The following is a 10,209-nucleotide window of genomic DNA, read 5'->3' as shown; positions in this document are numbered from 1 at the left end:
ATGTTTGTATCTAAAACATACTTTAATTTTTAAGTGGAGTTTCCCCACTGGCTTCCTGTGTCAAAGGAATCTTACTGTAAACACCTACAAAAAAAATCATGGCTGTACATATGCCAATATATATTTCAGTTAGAGAGTAGAAAAGCAGAAAAGATCGTGTATTTAATGTATCCCACTGCCAACACTGTTGTCTCCTTACATTATATTCTCTAATCTTTTTTTTCTTTGGGGTCTTGTAAATCTGTTATTCAGGTTTAAATTAATGCAGACTAAGTAACTGATCAATAATTGGTATGCCATGGATCCACAGGACAATGTATAGTAAATCAAGAGTCTCTCTTGAATTAGTTTCCCACAGCATTCTCCTGGAGAAACTGGCAGCTCATGGCTTGGACAGGTGTGTTCTTTGCTAGGTAAAGAATTGGCTGGATCGCCCAAAGAGTTGTGGTGTGAGTCAAATCCAGTTGGTGGCCATTTCATGAGTGGTGTTCCCCAGGGCTCAGTATTGGGGCCAGTTCTCTTTGATCTCTTTATCAATGACCTGGATGAGGGGATTGAGTGCACCCTCAGTAAGTTTGCAGATGACACCAAACTGGGTGGGAGTGTTGATCTGCTGGAGGGTAGGAAGGCCATACAGAGGGATCTGGACTGGCTGGATCATTGGGCTGAGGCCAGTTGTATGAGGTTCAACAAGGCCAAGTGCCGGATCCTGCACTTGGGTCACAACAACCCCAGGCAGCGCTACAGGCTCAGGGAACAGTGGCTGGAAAGTGCCTGGTGGAAAGGGATCTGGGGGTGTTGATTGACAGCGGCTGAACATGAGTCAGCAGTGTGCCCAGGTGGCCAAAAAGGCCAACAGCGTCCTGGCTTGTATCAGGAATAGTGTGGCCAGCAGGACTAGAGAAGTGACCATCCCCCTGTACTCGGCACTGGTGAGGCCGCACCTTGAATCCTGTGTTCAGTTTTGGGCCCTTCACAACAAGGAAGACATTGAGGTGCTGGAGAGGGTGCAGAGAAGCGCAACAAAGCTGGTGAGGGATCTGGAGCACAAGTCTTGTGAGGAAAGGCTGAGGGAACTGGAGCTGTTTAGCCTGGAGAACAGGAGGCTGAGGGGAGACCTTATCACTCTCTACAACTACCTGAAAGGAGGTTCTAGCATGGAGGGTGTTCATCTCTTATCCTGAGTAGCAAGTGATAGGATGAGAGAAAAGGGCCTCAGGTTTTTCCAGGGGAGGTTTTGATTCAATATTAGGAAAAATTTCTTCACAGAAAGTGTTGTCACGCGTTGGAACAGGCTGCCCAGGGAAGTGGTGGAGTCACCATCCATGGAGGTGTTTAAAAGATGTATAGATGATGTTCTTAGGGACATGGTACACTGATGGATTTGGCTGTGTTAGGTTTATGGTTGGATTTGATGGTCTCAAGGGTTTTCTCTAACCTAAATCAATCTATGATTCTAAAGTAACTCCCAAATGAAATGTAGAGAAATACAAATTCCCAGTCATTGCACAACTCAATGCAACTGAAGCACAGAGCAACTTTTGAACCTTCCTGAGTCCCAAGACTTTCTCACTCACATATTCAACCCAAGCATCAGAGCACCTTTGCAGTTGTCCTTCTTTTGTTATACACCCTCCCTGATGTTTAAACAATAATATAATAGAATATGAAAGTACTTATCCACTGACTGAAGCTCTGGTGTTCTAACATACTGTCTGTGTGCTTAACTGCCTGTGTGGTCAGTGAAGCTCAAGGGGGAAAATTGAACATGCAGTACGGGCAGTCACTGACAAACTTTTGCATCGCCATGGTGGTGAAGGAAGCGTCAGTAAATATCAAGAAAACGAGTTTGGGGTTTGTGCATCTGCAGTGTTTTGGGAATCTAACTCAACTGCCTTCAAGATGTTAATACGAACTTCACACTTCAACTATACTGTCAGCAGAGATAATTAATAGTATACATGGTTCTTGCTGGCAGCCATGCTTGTCCTGCACTTTATTGCATATTTTGATGTGGTTTTATAAATTTGAATTGCATAATAAATTTTGTTCTTTTAGTAAAACGATGTTACATAGCAAAATCCAGAGGAAATACCACTGAAAAGTGAATGTGTGAAATAAGAATGTTAAAAGTAAACTCCTTTTTTTCACTGCTTCTAGACTCACATGTGCTTTGCTTTTATGGATTTCTATTTCTAAGCATATATAAAAACTATTAAAAAGATGTATACTTTTCAGCACATTCAGTCTTCAGATAACACACTATAAAAGCTGGAAAAGCTTTAAAAATTTCTAACTTAAAAGCAGGTCACACATAAGAAAAATATTTTTTATAAACATGAAGTTAAAGGAAGTTTAAATATAGTAAAATATGGTCTCTATCTTTAGAGCCCAAATTGCTAATATTTTAGTTCATTATTACATCTATATGCAGGGTTTGGTAACCATAAGCATTATACTGATATTTTATGTATAAGGTTTATTGACTTGCTTTCCCACCAACTCATTAAAGTGTTTTGTTTTGGTTTGGTTTGCTTTGTTTTAGAAGAAACAGGTCTGAAAATGAGCTAGCTACTTGCTTTACATTTTCCTTCTTGTGATCAGCTCCTTGGATGCCTACTATTCTGCTTGTAGAGCAGCATACAGGATAGCAGGTTTCAGCTCAGGGAAGTAAAGGAGCAAACAGTTTGACTGCAGATGCATCATTATACTCAGCAGAGCATTAGATAAAGATCTTGCCTTATGAAATTCAGCATATTTATGACATTAGGAAGAAGTTCTGTCCTTTCACCTCCAATCATGAGATTTTTTAAAATACAATGAGGGGGTTTTTTTCCTAATTTGATCTTTGAAACTCATAGGTTTTGTTTCCAAGCTTTTCTCAAAAAACTTACAAGCTAGAAACTATTGCTAAATTAAAGCAGAGAGTCTCATAATCACAGGATTCCAGGAGTAGGCACTTTCCTTTACAAGATGCTAAATATTCCAAGAGGGGTGATTTCCTTTATTTTGATCCAGCTATGACGAGCCTAGCTTTCCCTCGCTGTGTTTTCTGCAGCACTGCCACCTGACTACACCTACTGAGTCTAGCCAAGTGTTACACATACTGTTGAGCAGGATACAGTCACAGGCTCACCACAGATTAATGCCAAACAGTGTACAATAATCATGTTCTACTGCCTTTCTCTGTAATGGGGGTGCTAATTTGTCTGTCACTTCCTACCTTGCCACTAACGCTCATAGTATGTCCAAGAATTTAATTGTATTTGCAAGAACTTAACTGTATTTGCAGCATCATCCACTCTTCTCAAACTTGGTTGAAATCTGCCTGTAAGTCCAGAAGTCACAGGGAGGAGGGAGGAGGGAAGCCGACAGACAGACAGGCAGCATGATCATGCCAGTCTCATGCCCTTTGAAACCCAGGTGGAAATACAGCTCAAATTCCATGAGTCCCTGCAATTCACTGTAGCACAAAAGGGGATTTGCAACATGCAGTGGTAATTTTGGCTGCTTGGCAGAGATGCAGACCAGTTTAGGTGGCAGCTAACAATGGCTTGCTCTTGCACATGCCTTGTTCAGACGGATTATGGCAGAGGGACCAGCTGGGGACAGAAGATGCCATTTGATTTCTCACCTGTGATGATACGGTCTGTTGGCTTGCTTGTATTGTACTTGATGTAGCACTTAATAAAATAATTACCTGGAAACCAAAACCAACCAAACAAACCAATCACGACATAACTGTGATCAATAATTGGGCTGCAGCAGAAACAGTTAAGTCCTACAGACAGAGAGTTGTGAGCCCATACAGAGGCTAGGAGAATATAGAATTAACCTGTAATTTAAATCAATCGTGTGAAACAAAAAATTCAAGCAGACCTGACATTCTGCTTTGGGAAATCAGGAACCCGCGAAATTTATGTGTAATAATTAATAATGAGAGTGTGCGTATGTATATTTACATGTCATATAAACCTTCCATCTTAGGGAAAACACTTAGCAGAAATCTCTTGCCAGACTTTATTCATGCAAGTTGCTGACTGCAGTGAAAGGGTGAATGGCACAGGGTATTGTCTCTATAGTAACACCGTCACCAGAGGCTTACGGATGGTGTTTCCAAGAGCCGAGCTGCACAAGAGAAGTGGAGCTATCACAGCTCTCCTCTCCCCAGCTTTGGCCCTGCCTTGAATAGCTACACTGCCTCTTGCTTCTCTGGCAGCTTAGAAGAAATGTAGCCTCTGACTATACTGCTGCCAGCCCAGCGCAGCTTCTGCTTCTTTTTATCAAAATGTTCAGCATGGTGTGTAACACTGGAGAGCATGGACAAACACAGCAAACCCCTTGCTTTAAGTTTTAGTTTGCTATTGTAAGCCCAGATGAAATTGTCATCCATGAAGTCTTCCATAAGGCATAAAAGGGGAATGGAGTGGAAAAAAAGAATACAAGCGAAGATTTTCCTTTTCCTTGGTGGTATGATGATCTCAAAAGCTAGTTTGAAACCAGAGCTCTGCAGGTGGCCACAGAAGACAACCGCAGCCTGTACCACCAGGCTTTGAAGAAATTTTCACTTTGATTGCTGAGAAGAAAGTTGCCCTGAAAGGTGCTACACCAGCAGCAGCTGCAGCCAAATATGCTCCTTCTCTGGAAGTTTCAGGCTTTTAGCTTTAGGACTCCATCCAACTAGAGGCTCGGCAGTGATGATAAAGCAGAGGTTACAATCAGCTAAGCTAGATGGAAAGTAATCTTTGATACAGGCAAGGAAGGTTGCTTGTCTCAAACAGCAGCACTTCAGGTTTCCTTTGTATTGTTTGCTTTTTTCACGTTATCTGGACCAGAGAAATGTGGGACCTTGAGGCTTCTCACGCGCAACTTGTTATGAAAATAGGTTAGTATTGCATTCCAGCATCAGTCTAGTACAAAACAAAGGGTTATCTATTACAGTGTTCTCATCCTTTGCCTCCTAAAGATATTGTCACCTCTTTCTGCCTTCAGTTCTCAGTCTTTGTTAATCCTAGCTGCTATCAGAAGGCAGTGCTGCAGGGTGGCTGAGCTCCCTCGCGCAGCACAGGGAGCTATGCCAGAGCAGATTGCAAGGAGAGTGATGCAGCACAACTCGGCTCCCTCCTTCTCTCCTCAAGATAGAAACTGTGCTTTGGAAAAAAACAAGCTTCCCCACTAGGCATGCTCAGAAGCTACCCACTGTCTGCCAATTACTGTCAGCATCCATTTATGGCCTGAAAGGTGAAACAAGAAGTCAAGCTTCAGTCTTTTTCTGAGGTACAATAGAGTGAATCACTGTTTTTGTAGTCTTGAAAAATATAAATACTTCATGAACTACAGATTACCATTGTCTCTAGCTCCTTTTCCTGCACTGTGTTTATCATTCAGGGACCAACCTAAAATCCATCACATATCTACCCCTGTGAAATGAGCTGTTAAGCTAAATGCATTTAGGTGAATCCCAGATTATAATAAAATTCCCGATATACTATACTTTGTATGAAAAAATACTTTGCCGTGACTTACATATTTCCTCCTGTAAGAGCCAATTTCTTCAGCCCTTTCTCTTGGATTTTTCAAATGTCATAATTTTTCAGTGCTGTTAGTTTAATTCACCATTGGTAAAAAAAGCCTGAGAAATGCTACAATAGTGGTAAATCTTATCACCTCCACCAGAGTGATGAGAGGATTTGAGACTGGACAAGCAGCCCCCAGCTTATTCCTGAACACAGCAGAGTGTCAAGCTGACAAAACAGACATAAAGTTTTAAATGTAAGGTCACAAGTAAGTGTGAGGACAGATATAGCACATTCAGAGCAATGCAGAAATTTTAGAAGCCAACTAATTAGCTGAAATGTTGAGGAAAGACTAAAAATGACCAAATTAAAACAAACTTTAATTTTTTTGCCTTCCATTTTTTAAATTTAATTGCAGTTTTCTAAAGCAGAACTTGGCCAAAGGGCTTTTTGAGAAGGCTTATTCAAGGAGCTTATAACTCCCTTGTAGTCACTAGCAGACAGGAATATTGTCTGTTGATTTCAACAGTTGAGAAAAATCAAAGCAATCTTGACATTAGGGTCAGCATATTGAGAGGCTCACCTGGTAATTCAAACTACATGGGTTTTGACAAAGAACATTCACTGAAACTGATAGTAAAGTTTGTTCCTTGTTTGCTCTATAGCTAGAACAATTCTCATGGTTTATTGCACTATTTCACTAAAAACAGTTTACTTTCTAATTTTCAACAGTCCTCAGTTCCGATAGAAATTCCAGCCCAACCCTATTATGTTATTCCATGGAACTCGGTATTATGCATCTTCACAGCTAACACATGCTTTTAGGTGAATACCCTTATTTAGATTATTTCAGCTGGCACAGAAAGAATCATTTTAACATCTCCTTGATGAAGAACACAGTCTGTTGCAATGCACAAAACATCATTGCATTTGGACCATGGTGCACCACACAGCTTTGACATTTCATGGCTTCAGATGCTACTAATAAGCAATAAAGAATATTCCATCTGAAGTCATGCATTACATGTAACCCTCCAACAGGCTGAACAGTCTCAATTCTATTCACCCTCAGAATAAATATATTAAGTACACAAACCTGCAAGCCTCCTTACTTAGGAACATCCTAACTGTTTGGGGCCAAATATTTCTCTTCAGTAATGCTCCTGTAGCCTCTTGAATTTGATGGATAACCAAGAGTCAGATTCTGTGAAAATGAATGGGAGAATGAAAGAGACATCAAGTAAGAGCCATGCAGCCTCTTTTTTTTTTTTTTTGTCATTGTCATGGACACTTTCACCCCCCAAAAAGAATGAAAATAGTATATTAAACTCTGATCTCTCACCTGGATTGTTTCAGTTACTGGGCCTTATTTTTTTCTAATCAAAGCACAGCAACCACTTTGATGAATCAACTTTTGGCTAAGAATCAACTTTAGTCAAATAACAGCTTTGAGTTTCTAAAACAGTTCGTGCAGACTGGGGTAAGTACAACTACAGATGAGGACCAGAGCTATCCCCAGGTCCATTAGTGAAAATAAGAACAATGCTCTGGTGATCAATGGAGTTATTTTGCTCCAGATGAAAATGGTTTGGCAGGGACACTGCAAAAGGATGTTAACTGAAATGTTTTTTAATGAGAGAAATTATGAGAATGGTTCTTGTATTGTTTTAAATGCATGTTTGTTCGCTTCTGTTTTCCAGTATGATACCTGATGTATAGCTTTATAATCAGTTGTTCAAGCATAGTATTTGGTAATCAGGACACACGATATCCAGAATAGCAATTCAGTAGCTTGTCTCTCACTGCTGGCACCTGAAACTGGAAAATACAGTAGAAATATAAATATAGAATAAATATTCCATTACTTTTTTTTCCAAGACTGCATTTAACAAACAAGAGGCATATGGCATGGGTATCATTTTGCCTTCACTTAAACCCATCATATTAATTATTCCCTCTTTTCCACTGAAACAAAAAAACCCCAATGGGTCATAGTGGTGATGGCTGAGCTAAAACTTGTTTTAAGGCTGCCTACATGCTTAATATGTGTGTACAACAGCATTCAATGTTTGAAAAAAATAAAGTGACATGAAGTTTACTTTGTACAAATATAGGCTTTTAAGACAAAACAATGGTATAAGATTGCGTAGGATGTTTTTTGACAGCTCCCCTTTAATTTGCAACCTGGGTGGTGCTGGAGCTGTTGGGTGGATGTAATCAGTATAACTCTGAAAATGACTATCCAGATCATTTCAATCTTGTCCTCAATCAGTTTAATGATATCCCAGGAGGCTGATAATGTGATTTCTTATGGTTGTGGCGTGTCACTCCTTGCAATTTTGATTTTCATACCCTGCAGTCATGAGCTTATGGTCCAAGGTCCTGGAAAGGAACACTTCCATACTTCTGCCATTATGTGTCTTTTTTTCCTTTTAAGATAGACTCATGGCCTTTGCATTGTCATTTTGCATTTTTGCATGTCATCTAGCACTTTCTTGCATACATATACTAGAACTGGTGTATGTGGTGCTTGCCAATTCAAAAAACAAATAGTTCACAGATGTGGTGAAGGCTCACTATTTGTTCATTTTTAATGAAAACTTTGAACCACAATAAGACCTTGTTATCTGTGCTTTTTCCTTATTTCTTTAATCATTATTTTACTGACTCTGCTTTCTTTCACTCAAAAATAGCCCATTAACGCAAACTCTTCAGTGGTATGATTATTTAGTACCAATGTAGTGAATTTTTTCACTCAATTTGGCAAAACTCAGACATCTTCATTTCACTGGGGTTCACCTTCCTGCCTCAGCTGGCAATACTGGTAATGCAATAACAAAAAAAGTTACATGCATACAGAGATCGTCCTATAAACAAGAGATATCCTCTGGCTGTCAAAATGGAAAATCATATTGTGTTTTATTGACAAATGGTGTGCACCTTTCATATTTAATGCATGGGGGATAAAAAATTAAGGGTTTTTTTAATGCTACAACTGACAAAATGAAAAAGAAAATACAAAGGAGCAGTGCTTTCTTTCAAAGCACAGACATCTATGCTTCATATCACAGTAGTGACACACTGCTTCACAGCAGCTACAGCGTCTGTATCATGCTTCTGGATTAAAGTAATATAAAATAAATGAAATGTTTGGGTTCCAGAATCTTGGACAGAATTTTTATTTCTTAATTTATGTACAAAAATCTTGCATTTCAGCAGACGCAGGAGAAGGCTGGTGGGCATTTGGATGTGCAGTAATGAAACACCAGGAGCAGAATTACAAAGCAGGCTTTCTTCTGTCAGAAAAAACATTGCCACCATCTTATTGTCCAGATCCAATCACATCAGTGTGAGACTGGGCACTGCTTTCAAAAGACACCATGCTGATCTATACTAATTTATTAATCCAATCCCTTGAGCATGCATTATTTAATTGCACACACAGACGATGTTTACTAGCGGTAGGGCCAGAAAAGTCATGGAAGAATCATGATGGGGCTGGATTTGATCCTAACATTTACACTGCTTGTCAAATTTTTATTCATTAAATAAGAAATGGTACAGACTTTCCACCTTGTGATGCTGTTCTGAGACTGCACTGAACTGCTAGAAGTGGTTCAGCAAAGTTTAGGATATGGGGCAGAAAAAAACCATCTGCCAGGATTTTTAAAAGGGGATCTCAAGGGCTATGAAGTCACTTGGAGATTTCTGAAGAGCTGACTGATCCCGCTCTTTAGAATTTAAGGTCTTCAGACAATAATGGCTCTTCGAACCATCAGGCGAAATAACATGCGTTTAGCTGTCTGCTATGTTAAAATGTCATGTTCTTTGGGAATGACTCTCATCTACTCAGTGCCATCTCATCTCCATGCATATCCTCTGAAAAGAAAAAAACAAACTCCACAGTTTGAAGGTTGCCCTACACCAAGGGCCTCTGATGATCACCCACAGCAGGCCAATGAGCCTGGTATAGGCAGAGAAACTCATCCTGATGTGCTACCCAGAGCCAGCTCTCACTGAGAAGCTCAGGGTGTCTCTACATAGGCACAGAGATCCCATCAGAGGTACTGCTGTACGTACATGGCATCGCACATGTGCAAAATCTGGGCTCAAGGCCCTAGGATTGACTAGGATGGCCCTTCTGCTCTTTAGGTTAAGCAATATTTTAGGAGTATGCAACCAGTAATTAATACCTGACAGGTGGTAAATAAACGAGCACACTGAGCTGTCAGATTCTCGTTGCCATGTGTTGACATCAAAGCCAGTCAACTTATTCTGGATTCATACTAGTAGAAGTGAGATCAGCATCCTGCCTGCTGTACGTGAAGCTACAGTAAATAGAGAATGGGATAGCATATGAAAATGAAACATATGCCAGCCTTTTATATGCACTTTGATTAACTTCAAAGTGGCTTCTGTAGCACAGAAACCATCTCATTTATCAAAAAAAAAAAAAATCAGAAGCAAGTTCATTTGCCTGGATATGTTTATATTAGTTGCAGTGTGGTTCTAAAGATAAGAAAAATAGCAGTCCTATATGCACTTTTTTTTCCTACTGCACATTGATGTTCTGTATAAGACACATTTTATTCCACAGCCTTCCAATATAACACTTTTTCCATACCGTCTGAGTGGCTGTGTGCCTGAAATCAGGCGCATCCTTTGTTCTACAGGATGAGGGGGGAAGGGTATG

Source organism: Caloenas nicobarica, chromosome Z, assembly GCF_036013445.1.
Source record: "Caloenas nicobarica isolate bCalNic1 chromosome Z, bCalNic1.hap1, whole genome shotgun sequence".
In the NCBI taxonomy this organism is placed as follows: Eukaryota; Metazoa; Chordata; class Aves; order Columbiformes; family Columbidae; genus Caloenas; species Caloenas nicobarica.
This window is presented reverse-complemented; position numbering follows the sequence as displayed.